Source organism: Aythya ferina (genome assembly GCF_964211825.1).
Source record: "Aythya ferina genome assembly, chromosome: 5".
In the NCBI taxonomy this organism is placed as follows: Eukaryota; Metazoa; Chordata; class Aves; order Anseriformes; family Anatidae; genus Aythya; species Aythya ferina.
In genome coordinates, this window is record NC_140301.1 from 18,533,224 (window position 1) to 18,554,150 (window position 20,927).

Here is a 20,927-nt window from a genome sequence, read left to right on the forward strand (position 1 = left end):
TTTTTATTAAGTCCAAGAAATTAACTTTCTTAAAATAAATGACTACAAGTACCAAAGACCAGAGATGTCTGCAATACAAACAGGTTTTGGTGAGGGTAAAAAAATAAAAATAAAACAAAACCCAGCAACCTGCCAGCTATTTCTCTTTTGGAACATCACCTCAGGCATACCAAGAAACTACTGGAGAGAACGAGTTACTTGTCCAGCAACTTTCTGGTGCAGATGGGAGACCGGAAAATATCTGAGTGGACTCTGAACTGTGCACACCAGAATAGTTTGCTGGGGTTAGCTTGCTTGGACTTTACTTATGAATACAGTTGTTTGTTACGGATGGAATTTTTGTTTTTGCTTTTTATTTTTTTTTAAACCAAGTATTATTATTTTTTTTTTTTTAAAGAAGTACCCAATGAGATCTATGAACTGTGACTACTACATTATATTCAATTAATTTCTCCTTGTTCATCATTTAAGAGCTTTAGCATGCAAGCTGTCTTTGCCGACATTTTTCTCGCTTGAAGTCTGTCAGTAGGCAGGAAGCCTGAGCTCCTCTCATCTTTCTAGATTAACAAAGCTGAGTTGTAATTCCAGAAACTGCCGTAACGATTTCAGAGCTTTCTTTCCAAATCTAATAACCCCACCTCTCAAGAATGACGTTTCACAAGGCAGCAAATGCAATGATAGATTTTACCACCTGTAACACTCAGACTGTCCGTCAGTACAAGCACGCACAACTGCAGTGCAGCAATACGGATTGTGTGCGTACCTGAGCGTGCCACTACGCTTTCTGCCTCTGCCACGGGGGTTACTTGAGGAGTCATTTTCAACAAAATGCTAAATTCTACACAGACTGTACAGCTAATATATTTAAGATGCGTTAATTTACGACAACGGGGGCCTCAATGGACCATCTCACTATAACTTAGTGTGTAAGGATGGGGTCTGTCCATCAGAGCTTAATGAACAGCCCTGGTGACTGCAGAGGCTTACAGTCCCCTTCAGAAAAGGGAACAGCACATTTTGATTAGCAGATCTCAGACTATGTTCTAGAGATGCTTGAGAGTCCCTGGACTGATTCTAAGGCACTTGAGAAGGTAAAGTACATGCAGTATCGGTAGGATTCATGACATTATTCAGGAGTCTGTACCTCTGTATTTCAGCTATGTCCACATGAAGGGTAAAATTCTAAGAGCTGTAGATGATGTGGCCCTACTGTCTTCCTCAAAAACTTCTACAGGAGCAGGAAACAGAGGTGGAAACTGGACTCCCTCCTGGCTGCAGGCCTGTGGGGCACAAGGAAGAGTTAGTTACCCAGAAGGGCACACAAACATGTGCTTAATACTAGGCATGTGAATGCCCCAAATGCATAAAGGCTCACATGCCAAAGTTAGTAACACTGCTGTAGCCAAGCCGTGCTGAGAGTTAAGCATGCACTTAAGAGCTTTGCTGGACGGCAGCCATTTACAGATGTACAATCAGTGCAGAGACATGTAGGCAGAGACTTCCTTTAATGGGTCCACTGAATTCTCTTCTTGAAGATACATATTTGGTTATTTTGCTTAACGTATTTATAAACCCAAATACTCTTCTTCTGATTACATCTCAGACACTAGGACATGTATCATTTTGCCTGGAGTCCTTTGTTTACCACACTTCTTAAAACTCAGGGCCAGATAAACAATTCCGAATCAAATGCAAAAAGCAGCTGGACTCTGACAACAACACAGACCTCTCCTAATGCCTGTTCTCCTCTTCCTTCGTCCTTCATTCGTTAGCTTTGGAGATGCTGATAGATGCTTGTCTGCATGTAATGATAATTACTAACAGCAGCTTGATGAATAAGAGGGAGTGGAAGGAAAACAATGGGAAAGGCATTAAGGGCACTGAGTTGCTCTTTCTGGGGTGGGCATCAGACATATGCTCACTACTCTAGTCCCAGTGCAATCAAAGCAGTCCTATGCCACTGCCAAAATAACTGCAACAGGTGCCAAAAGATTACAGCATTGGTTAAATCCACTCCTAAGGCACCAGCTCAGGGGCTGATTCAAGCCCCAGAAGCCAATGAACATCTTTCCCCAGATGTCAATTGTTTCCAAACAGTTTCTCTTACTCATTTCCAGTGCAATGTGGGAGGGGAGGGGGGAGCAAACAAATTCGACTGCCAGGAGGGGATCCTCCGATTTCACCACTGCTACTATGGACAGATGCCAACACCGTGCGCAGCCGCCCAAACGCACTCGCAAGGTAACTGATATTTTATATGCACAACAATAAGTTATCTTCATTCACAAGGAACTGTTAAGACAGAGTTTCAGGTTCCGTTCTCCCCAGCACGTTACAAGGACGACTCCATGCCAGGAGCAGCCACACGGCCTAAAGGTGCCAAGCTGGCAAGGATCCTCCCTCTCAGCATTCAGCATCTAACCCCTTGGCAAACCCCTCAGCAGTTGTGCTTGGCTGCTCTCGGATCCGTCATGTGGTTGGGCTGCTGATAGCATAGGAGGGTGCCGCGTCCTCTGGGCACCATTTCACTTTAACACCTGTCTGATTCAGAGGAATGCGCACACATGGGAAGCAAGATCCCCGCACAAATCCTCCCAGAGACCCGGAGCACATGCTCCATTTGTTCCTGAAAGGGGTCGTTTCCTCAGACCCACAAGTGCTCCCCCCCCTTCCCTTCATATATCTGTATACAACCCTTAGAGGGTCCTACATCCTGCCATGCATTCCACATGTGTTGGACGTTTGCTCTGTGAACCACGAATACAAAACATAGCCTTTTTGTATATAATGAAATCTCATATTTTATTGTGCTCATATAAAGCCATTTCTTTGTGAATAAGACTTTTTTATTTGTGACATTTTAATGATCTACAAATGTTTGGTATAGATGAAAGGAAATGATTATTTCCAGGTCACCTTGGAGTAATATTTCTGATGGGCACCATAATTCCAATTAAATTGAGTAATAAGGGGGTGGGGGGGGACCCCTTCAAACATTTAAAGTGCCACTGAAGCATAAATATTTTTAAAGAAAAACATAAAAAAAAAAAAAAAAGTATTCATCATTTACCACAAGCCACAAAATGTCAGAGAGAACCACGGATAAGAAAATTCAAAGATGTTTTTCCACTGGGGACTTGTCAAAAATAAAATAAAATAAAAATATAAACGTGGCCCTGAGGACACATCGACTGTATGAACCTTACTCTGTGCCCCAGAAACATGGTGCACTGCTGTAGTGAAGGCGGCCATTTTTCATGTCATAGGGTTTTGTTTGACTTGGGCCACAAGCTCAGTCAGGAAAATAACCCCAAGTCAGGTCCCCGAGAAGCTTGTGTCAAAATCCCAACTTACCATCACAAATTTGGCAGATGCAGCGCTCCAGTGAGGCCCAGGAGTGCTCTGGCAGAGGTGTGGTAGGTGTGCAGAGAGGCGTGTTGAGACTTTTCATAGCACCTCGCTAAATCTGTGCCTGTCCAAAGGCACGGCAGTCAAGCTCACGTTTGCATGAACACCAGCCTGCTCTGATTCATCCAGAACATTCTGACACTTTTGCACATGGTTATCTTTGGATCAGACACTCTGTGCAGCCTGTGAAATAAATGCAGTTCTTCAGTTGCTAAGTTCACAGTCACAAAATAACTGCTATCGCTCGCTCTGGCGAGAAGACTGTCACGTTGCTATTGCGATTTTTGTTTAGCGTCGAGCTTGTGGCCCACAGAGCCCAGCCAAGGCCTCGCTGTGCCAGGCAGAGCACTAAGGCAGAACACAACACCTGCTCACCGCACGTAATCCTCTACCTATCAGAACTCCTATGTTTAGCCTTCGGAGTTGTGAGCCTTTAAAAAAAAAAAAAAAAATCATAAACAAAAAACACACTACTATGAGTTTTGAGATCCTCATATATAAAGTAATATAAGCTCAACCAGAAGTTCACTGGGGCTGCCCATATACAAAAGAATTTTAAAGGTACTGAATAGAAGATGGGAGAAGGAGTTCACAAAGAAACGCTTCTCATACCTTACTTTAACATCAGTTAAGCAACTTATTTAGTTTCAAGGGACCTTGGATTTTTCTTTCTTTCTCCAACACTTCTCCTTCACTATTTATTGCAATAAAAGCTCTTTCCCCCCTCTTCCGAAACACTTGCCATCCCCAGAAGACTGGGGTGACATAGGGGTAGACACTGGGAGACCAGGACCAATTAAAGATCCAGTATCTTGGAGACTTTCCTGGCCACAAGCCAACCCTTTCTGGAATGGAAAAAGCTTTTCAATAAAGCATTTTAAGTAACAAATTCCGTATTTAACCCTTAGGAAGTAAGGAAATATCCCAACTTAAAATTGTTATTCAGTTACATACAAAAATGCTATTTTAGACGATTTTTAAGAGCTTCTGGAACTACATTATTTCCCAGCCCTATTTCTCTGTGACCTGGGCAGTTGATTTTGTTGTGATTAAAGCACCTGGCTCTTGGAGCAAGGGAGACGAAAAATAAGTACCAAATAAACATATAAAAGTCTCTAACAACATTCCTGGAATAGTTTTTCTGTAAGTACATGGCATGTTCTGAACACATGATTTTGTAGTACAAAGATTTTATTGGCTTCACTGCTCAGTGTGGTCATCTCAGATCCATGCCAAATGAACCTACCACGCTGTGTCCTCATTTATTTTCTGCCTCCATACACAAATATGCTCTTTTTAAGAAGCGAGTTCCTGATTCCTGCACGATTCACAAGCAGAAAACGTGCTCCATTATCTTTCTCTGCAAACGATAAGCAAGATCAGGGCGCTGCATGTTACTCTTGGCAACTGAGCTGCGAACAAGCACAGCACCTCGAAGAGCCAGCAAAAACAGGAGCTGGGGAAGAGGGTTTGCCTCCGACAGGTTCCTCGCACCTCCTCTCTGCAGCAGCCTGCTGCTCGGTACCAGAAGCGGACTCGTTCGCATGCAAGGCTCAGGTGGGGTGAGCCCTCGATGAACACAACATAGGGCACAGCGTATTTACACGTTATGGGAAGACCAAGGAAAGACAACAAATACAATGTCAGAATGAGAAAACCCTCCAGTTTCAATTACATACGTGTAAGCCTTCTATATGAATAGACCCTGCCAGATGTTTCCCTATCATAATACACTTTCTCTTATTAACATCACTAAATAAATACAACTTACCAAACCAAATTCTGACCATTTCCTCCATTTTAAACTTAATGAATTTTCTTAGCTTTATGCCCTTTTCTCAGTATGCAACCTAAAGCTGAGAGCTTCTTCACAATAGCGTGCCTGACTGGGGATTTTTAGAACAGCGATTATGCCATGACACAAGGGTAGAACAGTGTTTTAAAGGGCTGCTGACTCCGGACAATTTATATGCTAATTTCAGAAATGATTCCTCCTACATTAAATAAGGAGCTAAGGAATGTTCCAAAGGTCTGGACAGCCCACACCATTAACAGATTGGGTAAATCAACGCTAATACTGCCCACAGCGTATTACACCGTGTGAACTTTCTTCGCTGCACACACTTTACTAATTTTAGTTCCACGTGGTTCCTCAGCTGACTGACCAAAATATAAACTATACCAGCTCCCTAAAGCCTCCCTATGCTCATCTTGACCTTGGACTTGCCTTTAATATTCAACTCAAGGAAAAAAATGAATGGTCACACTTTTTTATTCAGGGTACATTTATAAATGGTTTATAAAGGGTTAATAAATGATTAATAGATTATGAAAGTGTTAAGAAAGCAAAGACGGCTACAAACAATAAGGATAGCTGTTATACACACCTTGTAATGAACATTCAGCTTTTTAGGGAATTCCAGTGCAGACCCATACATTCTATTCTAAACTCCACCAGTGTAAAAACTAAGTATGGCCAATAACCCGAATGTTTTCAAACTCGTTTGAACACTGACAAACCTCCAGCATTTACTAGCAGGGTTCTGAGGTTATTATTGTCTTAAAGCACAAGTCAAATTTGGCCCCAAATTTAAACTTTGTACAAATAAGCTGTTATAATGCCTTAGAATAACAGACAGATTTCCAGTTTTTATTTTACTCCCAATAAAAAAAATTGATCTTTAAACAAATGCTCATATGGCATATGTAATCCTAACAACGCAGAACTGAAAAACTCAAAGTGAAACAAGCATTGCTAAATCAAAAGACTGATAATAAAATACTAAGATCAACTGTTTTTTTAAATTCCTTCTGATTTTTGTATCTTAGCTTGCTAGCTCCAGTGCTTAAATAAGGCATTAATGCAAATGTGATGCTGACTTTAAGTGCTTTGTCACAGAAAAACTCTCATTCATGATTAAAACTTGGTTTCAGAAGTTAATTAGAATCAGCATCCAGAGACTTTGCAGCATCTCCTGCATTATCATGATGTGACGATTGTGATCATCTCTTACTAGCAAACCAAGGGGCTAAATACTATGACATACCTTCACTTCACAAAAATTGCATTTCTTTTCATCTGAAATAAGATCTCCATATATATATATATTATTTTTTTTCCTCATTTTTCCCCACTTAATGCTGAGGATGATACTGAATCCAACTCTTGATCTCCTAATACCTGTCCTAACAGAAAAGGTAACATTTCAGGGACATTGGGAGTTGGATACTAAGTCAAAAGCGCACTGAGCATGCACCTCCTCTCACCGAATTCAATAGCTGAACTTTCTGAACGCCAAGGAATTGGATTAGGTATTCTGTTTATAGTATGGGTGCCAGCAAACTCGTTCTCCCATCACACACACGCTGCCTAATCGATGCACTACAACTTAATTACATCATAGGAGCTCTCTCTCAGCAAACTACAATCAGTTCTGAAGTGCAGCCTTCCATGAAGCAGTACCAGTGGGACCCCAAGACCTGAAACAGCTAATACATCACACACTGCCAAGAACATACTTTGCTATACATCAGACATCTCAGTCAAACAACTCCTGATAATAATCAATGATGGCAAATTGGCAGCTGGGCTACTGGAAAAACTCCAAACTTTACCTTCCAGCTACAGGAATGAGGAGGATATATGTGAATGTGATCTTTGGCAGGGAAAAGTACATTGTTTTACTGCTGTGGGAAAAATGCTTAATGCTTAAACATTTCCTTAAAATAAGATTACAACAAAACATTAGAGGCTGCATTATTAATGATAATCAACTTTCCTCACTAAATGAAAAAATAACTTCAAACTCACCTCCAAACTGCAAGAAAAAAAATCCTGTGTTTCATGACCTCACTTTTTTATCTGAGCACTTCAGCAGAAATACTTACTGCTAAGAGAACAGCCCTTGTGTGTTTTAGTTTTTGAGACTCAATGAAGTTCCCAACTTACCTGTTTTTTCCTCATCAATGAATAAGGAGATTAGTCAAAGTTTTGAGAAGGTTAGGCTATAGCACATTTGAGCTACTGACAACATGAACACTTGTACCCTACATTTATTTAGGAACGATGAACCTTGTACAGGAAATGTTGCACCTCTGAGGACAGAGACACTATATACATATATATATAATATATATAGAGTGCATATATATACACACACACATATATGGCTTTAAAAAGGATTTGGGGATCTCAGAAACTGAACTTGTTGCTGAACTCCACGATACACAAAAATATCAAGCAAACTTTATAATCCTTGTGTCATCACCACTGCCACAAAGTATGCTGTTGCTTTTCACTAAGTCAGGACTTTCTTTCAAACCATCAAACATTCCAGCACTGATCATGCTGGGGTATTGCCACAGCTACCATCGGGGCAGTATCTCACCTTGCACACACAACACAGGAAGCACTGAAGAGGCACTATACGCTATGGGAAGCCAGTTTCAAGAAATACATTTCTCAGATATTCTGTATGTCCTGCTTTTCCCAGGACAAAAAAAGAAAAACCTAGTACATTGATAAGAATGTTGCTGAATATTCATACAGATATGCTCACTGAGAAACCACTAGTAAAGCGCATGCAGACAGAAGTCTGCTATTAAACACGTATGTTCATATATACATAGATGTGCAAAAACACTGTGCACTTCGCAATGGAAAGAAGACAACTGATGCTGAGAGACCTCTCGGAGACCCTTGGTCTTCATCTCAGCTTTATTCCATCATCCTTTACCTCCTTTGCAGATCAGACAGCTGCTTTCCCTTTGCCAATCCATTTAGCTTCTCCCAGAATAGAGAATATCTCAAAAAAGAACAATGCTAAAATTAATATGATTTTATTACACTATTACCTCTCCGAACGTCCCTTTCTTCATGCTGTCTTTTTAAATTACAGCTTCACTGGGACAGGGATCATTTCTGTTCTGCGTCTAATGCAACATAGCCCTGCTCTTAACCAGCCTCTAGTCACTACCATAAAAAGCAGAGAATAGAAAGAAACTGCTTTTGCCCTAGGTAAATACTTTACAGAGTGATATTAATCATATTTATCCATCTTTGCAAAAGGAACTCTAGAAAGCATACAACAAGCATGCAGAATTGTATAGAATCTAAGTCACTAATTCTTTTGAAAAACATTCATTCATTTCAAACAAGGCTTATAACAAGAAATGTGATCACACTTCTACTCTAGGCACCTCAGAAATAGTAAGTCATGGCGGTAAATTTGTTTTTATTCAAGTCTTGCTCATTTTTCTTTTCAGGGTACTTAGCAGTGATTTATTCCTGCTCACAGTCACTCCTTCTCTGCACTGAACTGCCTGGATACAATTAAGAAAACATTCCATTGGCAAAAATGGTCCTGAGAGATCACATTTGGATATAGAAGAATCCAAAAGACTCAGGAAGAAGACACTCTTAAAACCATTAAAATGGTCTCTGAACACGTCCATCTAAATATTTTTAACTGAAAATTTTATAATAATGTTTTATGTAATTTTCTTAACAGCAAAGCACTCGGAAAACATGAAGAGCTAGGTTATATCTATGCTGCCAATCTGCTTTTAGGGTCAAAAACCCACAGCGACATTCTTTGCTATTTTCATAATACATCATGTATCTGACCAAAGGCCACTGAAACCAGTGGAAATCTTTCAGTCTCTTCAGTGGACTTAGAATCAAGAAATAATTCCATTTTCTGCAGAACAGCTCAAAAGCAACTCAACCACGATTTCTGTATGGTAGTGAATGAATTTCTACCACTTTTAAGAGCAGGAACTCTGAATCCCAGTCTTCTCGTTAGGAAAAATGTGTTGGGTTATTGCGGGAACTAGCCCATTCTGAGATGCCAAAAGAATCTGTTTACTTTCCCATGAAGCTCAAGTTTCCACCTTTGGCTATGTTCTCAGAATACAAAGTCCTGTTTTTAACCCAACTCAGTAGGGCATGCAACAAGGAGAGCAGAAGAACTTTCCTGAGCATGCACTGAGTTGTCAGCCAAAGCTGCTGTAGAGAGACATCAGCGTCAGATCAAGATTGACCTTACAGCCACCTTACCTAGTAAGCTCCCTCATGCAGACCAGAAACTATCAGGCAGATCTAAACCAGCTTAAAACTGCACCTCACAGAAAAGCATCCACTCAGCAGCTCTGATGTAAAACAATAATGCTTCAAAATGTCATACTGCTTGAAAAGTGACATCTGAAGTTTTTGCTAGGAACATTACTCAGACGTGGAAAGGATGTATAGGATGTACCTCCTAGCTTAGGATGGTATGCAGCATACATCACACATTCAGACAGCACCGAGTGTTTTAGTTCTATGGTCAAAACCTGTCAGGAACAGTTCTTTCAGGAGGGAAGTCTCAGTAGTGTACTCATGAATTTAAGGTAAGGTAAGTAGGCAGTAAAGCCCTCTGCTGGTGAATTTATGGAGAGGAAACACACAAAAGATGGAGACATTATTTTATGAATAATGCACAATCATTTACTTGCTTTTATATAAGGCCACATGAAATTCCAAAGCTCTGTGGTACACCGTAAAAGAGGCACAAAAACCTGATTTGTCATCTCAGAACCCAATTTACCACTGAATGAGGGTAATATGTCAAAACTTGAACAAGAACATCCAAAATGCTGAAGAAAGAGCAGCATAGATGCTTCTCTGGACAGCTATGACCACTGTATCTGAAACGTCCTAGGCTATATCGCAGCAGAACTCGCAGTATTAATGCAACCACATGGATTGCTGACAGCTACTTACCATGCGCAGAGGCATCGATACCACTACCTGCCAACATTACAGCTCGTTCAGCGTAAATTCAAACTGAGCTACTCTACAATTTTTACATTTCAGTTTCCCTGGGAAATCAGTTCCACGCTGAGGACAGTACACAGACTAGAACACCAAAGCACCTGAAACCACCAGATGCCAACGGGGCTCATATCGTCACACATACATTGCCCTGCTGTCTACACTGAGATGTAGAGTGACACTTCAAAGTGACTGCATTTCATCCCAGATTGCCCCCATGAATGCTTTGATGCATGACATTGGCATTCTTCAAAATGACAGTGACCTCTTTCTTCTCCTCAAAAATTTGTGTAGAGATTTCCTAACTACAGTCCAAAGCTTTCTAGATAAAATAGTTAAAACATGCAAGGCACTGAACCTAAAATCATCCTGTGACACCCAGGGGGTTCCGATGCACTTTCACTGAATTCAAGGGATGCCGTAAAATAGACGAGATCACAACAGCCTGCAGAGGTACACGTACAATTACCAACTGCCCTTTTCCATCCACTGGAAATGATCAAATATCTTTGACATAGGGAAGCTTAACTGGGAGGAAATGGTGGTCATCCTCTTGAAGTTACCCTTAGGGAAGATGAGAATGTCAGTGCAAACTTGTGGGAAAAGAAAGGTTTTCTATTGTCAGCATGTAAAATAGGCAAAGGGCAACAGGCACGGTGTATTTTCTGCAGTCAGGTTGAACAACCCCTGAATGGGGAGAAAATGAAAAACAATTTGTTCATAAAAAAATAATCAATTAACTTGTTCGGGTTGTTCGAGATTTAGAGAGCTGATTCCTCAAAAAGAAGCAGCACACAGCCTTGGGAAGATGTGAAGCATCAGTACCGTAACCCTTATATATATAAGGGATTGCAAATAGCTTTCTAACATTTTCTGGTACTTCTCTCCACAACTGTTGTCTGTTCAGAAGTAAAAGAAAAATTATCTGCTGCACGTACCACAGACCAAAATTGACAGAACTCTCATTAGTCACCTTCATTTTCTACCACAAATTCACTTAATCACCCGCGGTCTGACATAAACCCAAAGTGGCTTCATCCAAACAAATTATCTACAGATAAAAAGCTCAGTGTTGTTCCTCCCAACACATTTGCACTGATGACTCAATTCCTAGCACGTGTGCACATTAGTGGCAAAGAGAGGTATCGGAAGACTTGGCACGCTTGACCCTCAGTACCACGATTCCTATCATTTCCACTCTACTTCTTAATGTTCTGCAGAAGTTAACCACAGAGTGTGGAAGTAAATAAAGAAACAACATATGGAGTGGACACTTGTCCCATGTATAGGCAAATTCAAATAAGCCCGGAGTCATGTGGATCGAGCAGTTAACAAAAGAACTAGTTAAACTAATAAGAGAAAGTGGCAGGGGAAAAAAAGTGAGTTCATTACAGCTAAATCATTTGCAGACAAAGAGAATATCCTGAAATGTAGTAACTTCATGAGATATGGTCCAAATACAAGCAAAAAGTTCTCACTGCCATCATACTGTCTTCATCACCTTTCCCCCTTCTTGGTTTTATGCCTTCCACTAGGCATATCTTTGGGCTGTAACTTCCACCTTAATTTGTTCTGCAAGTGATACCGTATCTTACATTTTTTCACAGAAAGCGTGTTATGACATTACTTAGAGAGGAGTTTGTTTTGGCCTAACAAATCAGTGCCGATGCCTCAGACTAGCCCTTCTCTGTGTTACCATACAGTTGAGATCACCTGAAACATCTGTGCTTCCTCTGCCTCCCTGTGCCTTCTGCTTCCTCAACACAGAGGCACAGACACACAGCAGCAGGTCTTCATCACAAAGGATCAAACCAGGATGCACTTGAAGACAAATTGTGGAATTTATTTTCTGCTTCGGGTTTGCAAGAGTCGACCTCCTTGCCTCATTGCAAGACCCACTTATTGTGTAGTGCTAGAGTGGAAAGCAAGCAGAGATTATTGGCCAGGGTGCTGAGCATGCATGGGTTACAAACTACTTGCTACTGGTCATACTGTGTATTCAAAACTGCTTTAGCTGCACAGTTTACATTGGTTAAGTGCCTGCTTGCTCGGAATGGGTGAGCAGAACTAAAGAAAAGAATAACCTGATCTTCCTGTAGCTGCCTGTAACTTCATAATGTGTACGAGGAAAAGGAAACATGTATGTTTGTACCAATGCATGCTACGTTTGATGTGTCCTCCTTAAGGTCATGGAACATTCCTTTGCACTAACTACACCGTGAGGTGTACAGAATCAGCCCTCTTCAGGGCTGATGTTAAAGTAGAAGACAAAACAAGCGAAAACGAACATCTGATCCCTTCACTGAAATGGAAAAATACACAAAGAATAACTTACTCTCTAGTTCCAAAAGAAAACAGTATTTTCAAAGTCCTTGAAGCACCATCCACATCCTTCAGCCAAAAGAGAGACCTAATATTTAAATTGTCGAATAAACACAGAGGTGCACTCCTACCTAAAGGATAATAAATATTAACTGTCCTACTTCTCATGCTTTTCTTACAAAAAGCTAGACATGACTAATAAAAGCATTGGCAGTTTTGGTTAACTAGCCATCGCTGGCCACATTCACAGAAACACTTAGTTCCTCCTAGCAGAAAAATAATTAAGAACTATGACATGGCTTCACTCACAGCAGCACCGAGCTATACATCTTAGGAACAAGCTTGAACTGTCAGGGATATGGGATCTAATTTGAGAGCTGGTAGTTGTAGTAATCACATTAAAGCTCCTCGCTACTCTATCACTGAGCTAAAACTGGCGGAGGTCACACAGAGACACAGTTTTTTATGTGCACACGTACACATATGCTTAAACACGAACACCTTATATAAATATATACACACACGCTAACACTCTTCAGAAGGGAAATGTCCTGTCTCAGAGAGCTCTCTCATCATAAGTATTCTGAGACAGTGTTTCAGAGTGCAAGATTTGTTTTCAGATACCTACATGAAAATTAAGCAGAACTATGCATGGTCCTTTCTTTTGTTGGAATGCCACAGTAAGTGGTAAATGCTCTGCTGCCACCCAATGACTTATCTTGGTATTGCCCATTTCCATCCACTTGATAACCACACAGGTTAAAAAAAAAAAAAAAAAAGTTTAATTAAAGGCAGCACTTCGAGCTGAAGCACTTCACATACCTGTGGTGCCTCAGACTTTGAGGAACATGGGACATCACTGTCCCTCTTCACCTGTATGCAAATGGACCCCATTCTTTTTATCATTCTGCCAACAAAAGCATAATTTTATTGAATTCCCAGTCACAAAAACATCATTGTGCTCTGGCAGTTAATTTTTACTGGTTTACAATGTACTTTGCTTTGCACAAGAGATAATGCCAGCTAACCACAGCAAACCTTTCACGTAGCTGTTATGCTTTATAGTTGATCAAAGCATTGATTTCGCAGTATTATGTCAATGCCAGACACGCTGATTCCCCTCACTGTTTTCACTCAGGCACTGTTTAGTTCCTTTCTTCAGTTTCTTTACAAAGCACAACTTGTTTTAGACCTTACTACTACATCTAAATTAAGTTTGCAATGGTATATAAACATAAGCAGTAGCCCACCAGGTTTAAGTGAAACAGTGGAACACTTACTTGCATCTACAGATTCATCCCACCTATAATTATTATTTGAAAAGCCTTCAAGTGTTTATAAACACTACAGCTTTTCTCACAATGAAAATAAACAGTCACAGAATTCTGGTTTAAAGAAATTCTAGAAACTAGCAAAGAAATTTTGTCAGTACGTATTTAGCCACAAGAACAAGCTGCTCAGTTCTGAAGAATTTGTCCATGCTGCTAGAACTGTAACAGGGGTATCTGCTCCAATCAGTAGAATTTGAGGTTTGCAAAGCCAATTTATACAACAAATTACTTTAAAATGTGGTTTATATTTCAGTTATCAGCTTGAGATGCTATAAAAGACCCTGACTGCTCAATGGATGAATGCTCAACTGAGAGATTTATGGTCAAAAGACAGAGGAACCACAATTACACATCTAAAGGAAGCCCAGCAGTGCCTGATTTATTTTCACATGTATCGTTATTATTCTTGTTTTGGCATGTAAGATACAGCAGAATGTCCCTGTCACCAGAACATATGGGTCCTGGTGTATGCACTGAAAACTTAAAGAACAATTCTTTCCCTAGAACTGTCCAAAAGAAAAATTGATCACTGTGTTAAACTTTAGAAGTTAGTTTCAAAATTTTTTGTCCACCTCTGGGATTCTCAAAGATCGGAGATTGTTTTGAAATGCATCTGCAGTTTACCTATACACCAGTATTTTATTCAAATAGGACAATGAAATTGAATTTACCAAGTGGTGAGGAGTTTCACTTTATTTTCATACCCCAAGCACAAGAAGAAGCATTCAAACAGGCATGCACAAACATTTTGGGACAAACAGATGTTTAGCATTGATAATTCACTGCCTCAAAACACATCTTCCCAGATTTCTCCATTAAAACCAACCAACCAGCAAAGCCCACCTGATGGTATTCCAACCCCTTAATGCAGGCCCCAGCATTTAACTGCGCTGAGAATGTTCCATCAAATGCACCCAAAAGGGCTGCAGCCCAACCTGCATGGTCCAAGTCTAAAAGGGGGTCTTCAACTCCCTCTGCTGGCAAAAACTGCAACTAGAGATTTAATAAATAAATAGATACCACCATACCCTCAAAATAAGAAAAACAGTATGTCAAAACTAATAAAAAAGAAAAGAAGGGGAGGAGAGAGGGAAAGGGCACAACAGAATCATGAGAGTTCGATTTTTTTTTTTTTTAAATTGTCCTCTGATTTTTAATGTCTTCTCACTTTCTCCATGCTTCTTCATTTTCTCTAATAGCTAGGATTGAAACTCAGCTTACAAATACACACCTGGCATGAACTCACAAAGGCAGGCCTTAGGTCCTCTATACACCTCTCCAACGTCTATACTCTTACACATCCTTTCACACAGTTTCAATGAGGGCTCTCCAACTTCCACATTCTCCTACCCACAGCTGGCCTCTCCTCTCCATCTCACTGAAGGTGACGGGCACCTGCTTCTGCTTCCAGGAAAAAATACTGTCTTGGGTTCCTGCCTCTCCCCTGGGTAGGGAAATGAAGCCAAGCTGCCCTGCTACTTGGCTGCACTTCCTAGGCTTTCCAGCATTCAGATGCACTCACACCAGCATCCTGCTACCTGAAGCCTGCCAGCCTCTGAAAGTATGTGTCTCAAGGTGAGATTATAGCACCTGAAAGGAAAACTCCTGCTCTCCATATCTGCTGCTCCCATGAAGCACCAGTTTGTGACTGGGAAGCTCTGGAGATGAGCTCTGCACAGTTTCCTTCTTAAGCAATGTCAACAGACCACATAAAGCATGGTAACTGATGAGGCAATCAATGTAATGAGAACATCCTCACAAGAAAAGGTGGGAGAACTGCTGGAAAGAAACCCACCACTGTAGCACAGACACTTTGTCAACGACCAAAATTATAACTTAGGGGCAAACTTACTGTGAAGAATGGTCCGTTGAAGGTAACGAAGTGTTGAATTTGGGATTTGGGTTCAGTTCCCACTCCTGAGATAATTCCTTGTGCCCAAAGTCTTTTTGTTTCAGCCTCTCTCTGGAAAGTGTTTTTTCCTTGCCTTCTTCCTTTCATCTATTTTGACTGTAAGAGAGAGTGCAAGCCCCATTAAGCTCACAGGGCAGACTCTGTGACTCTCCAGTGCTTTCTGTGATGGGTCACAAACTGGCTGTTAACTTGTCCTTTCCTATTGTAATCCTTTTATTTGTTCAACAGCAAACAAATACCATTTGTATTCATTTTTAAAATGCATTCCAGAAGTGTTGCTAGAGCACTGGGTCTGACCTACTACAATCTTCAACAGGAGCATTCATTTTTAAGTTGCAATTAACCAGCAAGTATTGTGCAGTGTTGTGACTGTAATCCTGTAACATGACTTGAGGCATATATGGCAGAGCAGACTGTGTTAATCAGAGGACTCTGGTGCCACTACCCCCACTGGAAGCTCACTTCTGCAGTAAGGTACTTCCAAATTCAAATGACAGCATTTTACACATACCTGACCTGAGTTTGATCAGCATCGCAAGGTGTAAGACAGACAACCAGATCTAATAATATAATAGTCAAAGCACCCCTTCTATGGGAAGGTATTTACCTCAATCTGAAAGTGAAACTGTGTAACAGTCACTAAAGGTCACCAAAAAGCAGTGTCAGGAAAAGCCATGGGGCACCACAGCACTCCTCGACAGTCTCAAGGACACAAACTACTGTAAACGTGAAGGGGATAGAATGCAACCGTAGCAATGAGGTACCTGACATGACCCTTGCAAAAGCTCCATCAAGAGTTTGTTCTGTAAAATGATACAGTAAAATGTTCTGTAAAGTGTTAGCTGTTTTCTGGTAAGTCTTTTCGCACACTAACCTGCTGCCAGCCACAGAAAACTCAAGTGTAACATAACATATCCTGGACAATGTTTGTGTACTCTATCTTAAAGAACTGAAATTCCCTTCCTCTCAATGGGATTCTTCCATACACTGACGGATCACAACCCTTTTTCTTCACCACCATCTTATCTATGTGGGATTTAACTCCACCCTGCCCTTCCTTTGCTAAGTAGATGTGGCCCTCCCCAAACACCTGTTAAGTCAGGTAACACCCTGCTCTGTACAAACCAGGACATCACACGCAGGGAACTTCAGGGCACAACTGAATATAAGGTCCTCCACACCTAAATTTCACAGTGGCCACCTATATGCAATGTAGGTCAGTTTTAGAAAACTTATGCCTGAAATCAAGCCTTCAACCCACACTTCACGTTCCAATATCTGCAAAATTAGAAAGTACAGGAGCCTGCTTTACAGACCTCTGGAGGACTATATCAGGATCACTCAGGAGACTAGAAGAGAACCAAGAACTTTGGAAAACATCAGAGACAAAAGCTTAAAAGTCACTGTGGAGGGTCTCGGTCATGCAGATGTTTCAAATGTGTGCCTAATATTAAAGTACTGAGTTTGATGGCAGTAGATATTACAATGGGCACCAACCCAAGATAGAGCTAAGGAAGAAAGGCTAGTGGACAAAAAGGGAGAAAAAGCAGAGCATGAAAAACATTTTTTTCATGTGCTCTATTAGTCATTGTAATCTACCCTAGAGAGGCCCCAGCAAGCAAGTTAACTTCAGACCTCAATTACAACATGTGGGCAATTTTATTGCCCAACAAAAAGTACATTAGACATTTATGATCTCATTTTATTAAATTCTCCTACTTACGACGATCACTATTGGGTGCGCAAGTGTGCGAGTTTAATACAAAAATCCATACTATATTTATACATTAACAAGACCAAAAGCTCACCTGCATGGCAGGTGTTGCTGTGGGCACATGCTTGGGTTATGGATTAACTAACTGCTGTCAAAAACTGAGGTCTATCTACCAAATCTAAAGCAAGAAAGGCAGGTGCTTTTCCTGCTGATCTAGCTGAGGGCTCTGATTGAATTACATTGGAAAAGAATAGCTTTGCTTTCTTCATGAAATCTGATTAGAAGAAGGGAGAGGTAACACCCTGCACAACACAGTGAAGCTTAAAAGACAATCTGCTCTTCTTACAGCCCTTTCCGCTGGCTACTTTGATCTAAGTTTTATTGTCTGGGTTTAACACCTTCACCTTTGATTTTACAGAGAAGTTCTTTCTTTAGAGTCATTTTTCTACAGCAAATAATTGTTCAAGTCTTTTCAGAGAAACTACCAATTATCCAGGATGCTGGAAAATAAGCACTCGTAGTTTTGCTGAAATACAAGATTATTCTCACTGGCATTAAACAGGTAAGGGAAGCCACATTAAAGACTTAAGCTTTACTTTCTAAGATCATTACTTAATAAAAAGAGTACTGGCAACAGCTCAACTCACTGCGTGTGGAACCAATTCATTCCTAAACGCAAGAAGGAGACATAACATCATAAAATAATACGGGTTAGACTGGCTTTCCAGTTCACCTCAATTGGATGCTCACTGTATGAGACCGTTGTTATACTACCATTACCCAGTTCAATGCTATAGTGTTACAGTTTTACATCACACACAAAGCCATAGTTCTTTTCTGGAAGCTAATAGAACCCAGTCTGATTTTAGCCAGAATCCTGCACAATAATCCTAACTTTAAGACCAGAAGGGGTTTATATGCTTACCTGATGTGACAGCCTGTGTAACATAATCCTTATAATTTGACTCTGATTTCTGCATCCAGCCCAGCAACCTGTAGCCATATTAGAGATTGTGTTTCACATTACAGACATGCACACCTGTTATACAATAGACTTTGGTGTTAAAAATGTACTCCATTTTCTATTTTGACATCAATTTCCATCCTCTCAAATGCTCATGATCCTTTGTTAGTGAGGTAATCCAGGGTAATTGGACATAGCTTTCAAAATTCAATATGCTGTTGCAGGCACTCACCAGCTCTGAGAAGTCGGACCATTCATTTTTATCTCTTTGAAAGATGCAGGCCGTATGAAAGGAGATGATGCTAAGGAAAAACTAAGCATTCCTGAAGTGAGTTCCAGGCCTGACAGCAGTGAGAACCGGAGTTGTCAAATAAATGCTATGTAAGGATAGTCGTCTTTTTTTTTCCCCCCCTTGTCTTTTTATACAACTACAGTAGCACCTTAGTTACTAGAATTTTGTAGATTACTTACATTCACTAAACTTCCAGCATATGGGCCAGCCTTAGATCATTTCTACTAAATATTTGTTAATCAGATGGCAGATCAGTGATAATCCTCCTTTTTTTTAGGTAAGATGGGAAGTAAGTATAGTTAGAAGTTTAGAGGTTCCAGGATTTTTCTGCAGTTTTAAAACAAAGTAAATAAAAGTGTTACATACAAGAACAGGCAGTAGCAAAACTAAACCAATTGACATGGAAACGTCAACATCATCTTATAAACATACACCTTAAGTTCACAGCTGTTGCAAAGAAAAAAGGCAGCATTGTCTGTTAGCAAAGGCAGTGAGCAGGGACTCCAGGTTTTATTCTTAACTCTCCCACGGATTTCAAGCTTGGCTGTGGGCAGATGACCAAATATCTCAGCTGATCATCTGTAAAATAAGGATAGCAATATTTTCCTATCCCAACAGGATGTTTTCAGTAAAGTACTTGGGAAGCACTCAAGTAATGCAATGATGGGGGCCATGAAAGTATCCTTACAGAACAAAGACAACACCTGCTCAACTAGCTTAATGGAAAAAAGATGACCGAGCCTGTTATAAGGAATGTTTAGCATTAAAGAAAAGGACAAGCTGCAATTAGCTTCAACTTACAGTTTGAAGGTCAAAAACTTAAATCCGGCAAGCCATTTTTATACAATTACCGTGGAAAAAAAAAAGTAAGTATAAGATTGGATATGAACATCATTGCAAATAAACTACATGAATAGCTAGAATTAGAAATCAGGACGGATGCTTGTATTTTCTCTTTTAGTAGATAAAAGTGGTAATTCATGGCAAAACATCATTTTGCTACCTTTGGAAAACAAAGATGTGTAAAACAGAGCTAACTAACAGAGGTAACACCAGTTTTTCCTCCAAAATTGCAACAATTTTAGTCCACTAAGACATTTTAAAAACACAAGCATACTTAGTATCCCTTGTGATTCCATTTTATACACATTCTTGAAATTGTTTTCATATTCTTTATGGGAGTTAACTACAGGTAGTTCACCCAGTAGTTTGCTGTTCATATCTCTACATAGCTAGTATTTGAAGAGCACCATCTTAGCCTTGAAGCCTTTTCCTGAACATTCTCTCTCCTTGTATGCAGGGAAAGTAGTGCTTCTATAAACACAGAAAAAGATTTAAGAATAGAACAAAACATGAGGTTTGTGAATAAGGAAGTCTTGAGGAGCTGGTGTTTACTCCTGCAACAGATTTACCATTACCTTACCTCCATTATTTAGATAGATCATGATCTACTTTATCTTAAAAAAAAAAAAAAAAAAAAAAAAAAGGCAATGGTATCCCTGGAGGATGAATACAGGAAAGCCCAGTTCACAGTTCTGAGAAATTTTCCCACATTCTACAGACTACTAATGCTGAGCACACTTCAGTCTCAGAAAGCCTCTGCCGGGGAGAAAAAGAGCACAAGTGCTCAGTTCTCAATGACAGTATTCTGATCCCAAGTCACCCTGGATCCAGTGAAACATCGTGCCATTTTTAATTAACATAATTCCCAACAATCCAGCTTTACTTTTTGTTAAGATTTGCTAGCTGCTTCATTGTAAGAATCACATAGAACATGAGTCCCCTGATAATTTTTTAACTCATTCACCAAACCATATTTGACAAAAGACCTAATGTGTTAAAAAACAACAACAACAAAAAAAGTCTCATGCATTTTGTGACAACTGGTAGCAAGTAGAGGAGAGTGCCTACATTAAGTGTTCCAACCACAGGAAAGACAAACAGTCATCTCATCTGCTTGGCTTGCCAATAAGCAAATGCATGAACTGTTATAGAAGGGCGGCACATTCTTTCTCTCGTCCAAAGAGGTGAGAGATGTAGAAACAAGATTAAAGGGAAAAAAAATGGGGAAAACTGCACTGTTATGGGGAGATGATGGGTGACTGAGGGAAGTACAGTTGAACATTAGTGACATAGCACATACAACTAAATTTCATCTTACTGCTTGGCT

General features: G+C 40.2%; 2 long non-coding RNA genes across 2 annotated transcripts in view; both read right to left on the reverse strand.

Annotated features, from left to right (window-relative positions):
* Positions 1–4,807, reverse strand: part of LOC311437863 — a 21,825-nt gene extending 17,018 nt beyond the window's left edge. Inside the window, exons 1-2 of the long non-coding RNA XR_014693765.1 lie at positions 3,355–4,807; positions 1,145–1,280 (exon numbers count right to left, since the gene is read on the reverse strand). This is a non-coding gene — a long non-coding RNA (uncharacterized lncRNA). The remainder of the gene's footprint in view (positions 1–1,144; positions 1,281–3,354) is intronic.
* Positions 4,808–15,676: 10,869 nt separating this feature from the next.
* LOC311437864 lies at positions 15,677–19,397 on the reverse strand. The gene is made up of 3 exons (XR_014693766.1): positions 18,937–19,397; positions 18,427–18,494; positions 15,677–15,883 (listed from the first exon to the last, which is right to left on the reverse strand). It is a non-coding gene; the product is annotated as an uncharacterized lncRNA (long non-coding RNA).
* Positions 19,398–20,927: the final 1,530 nt, after the last annotated feature.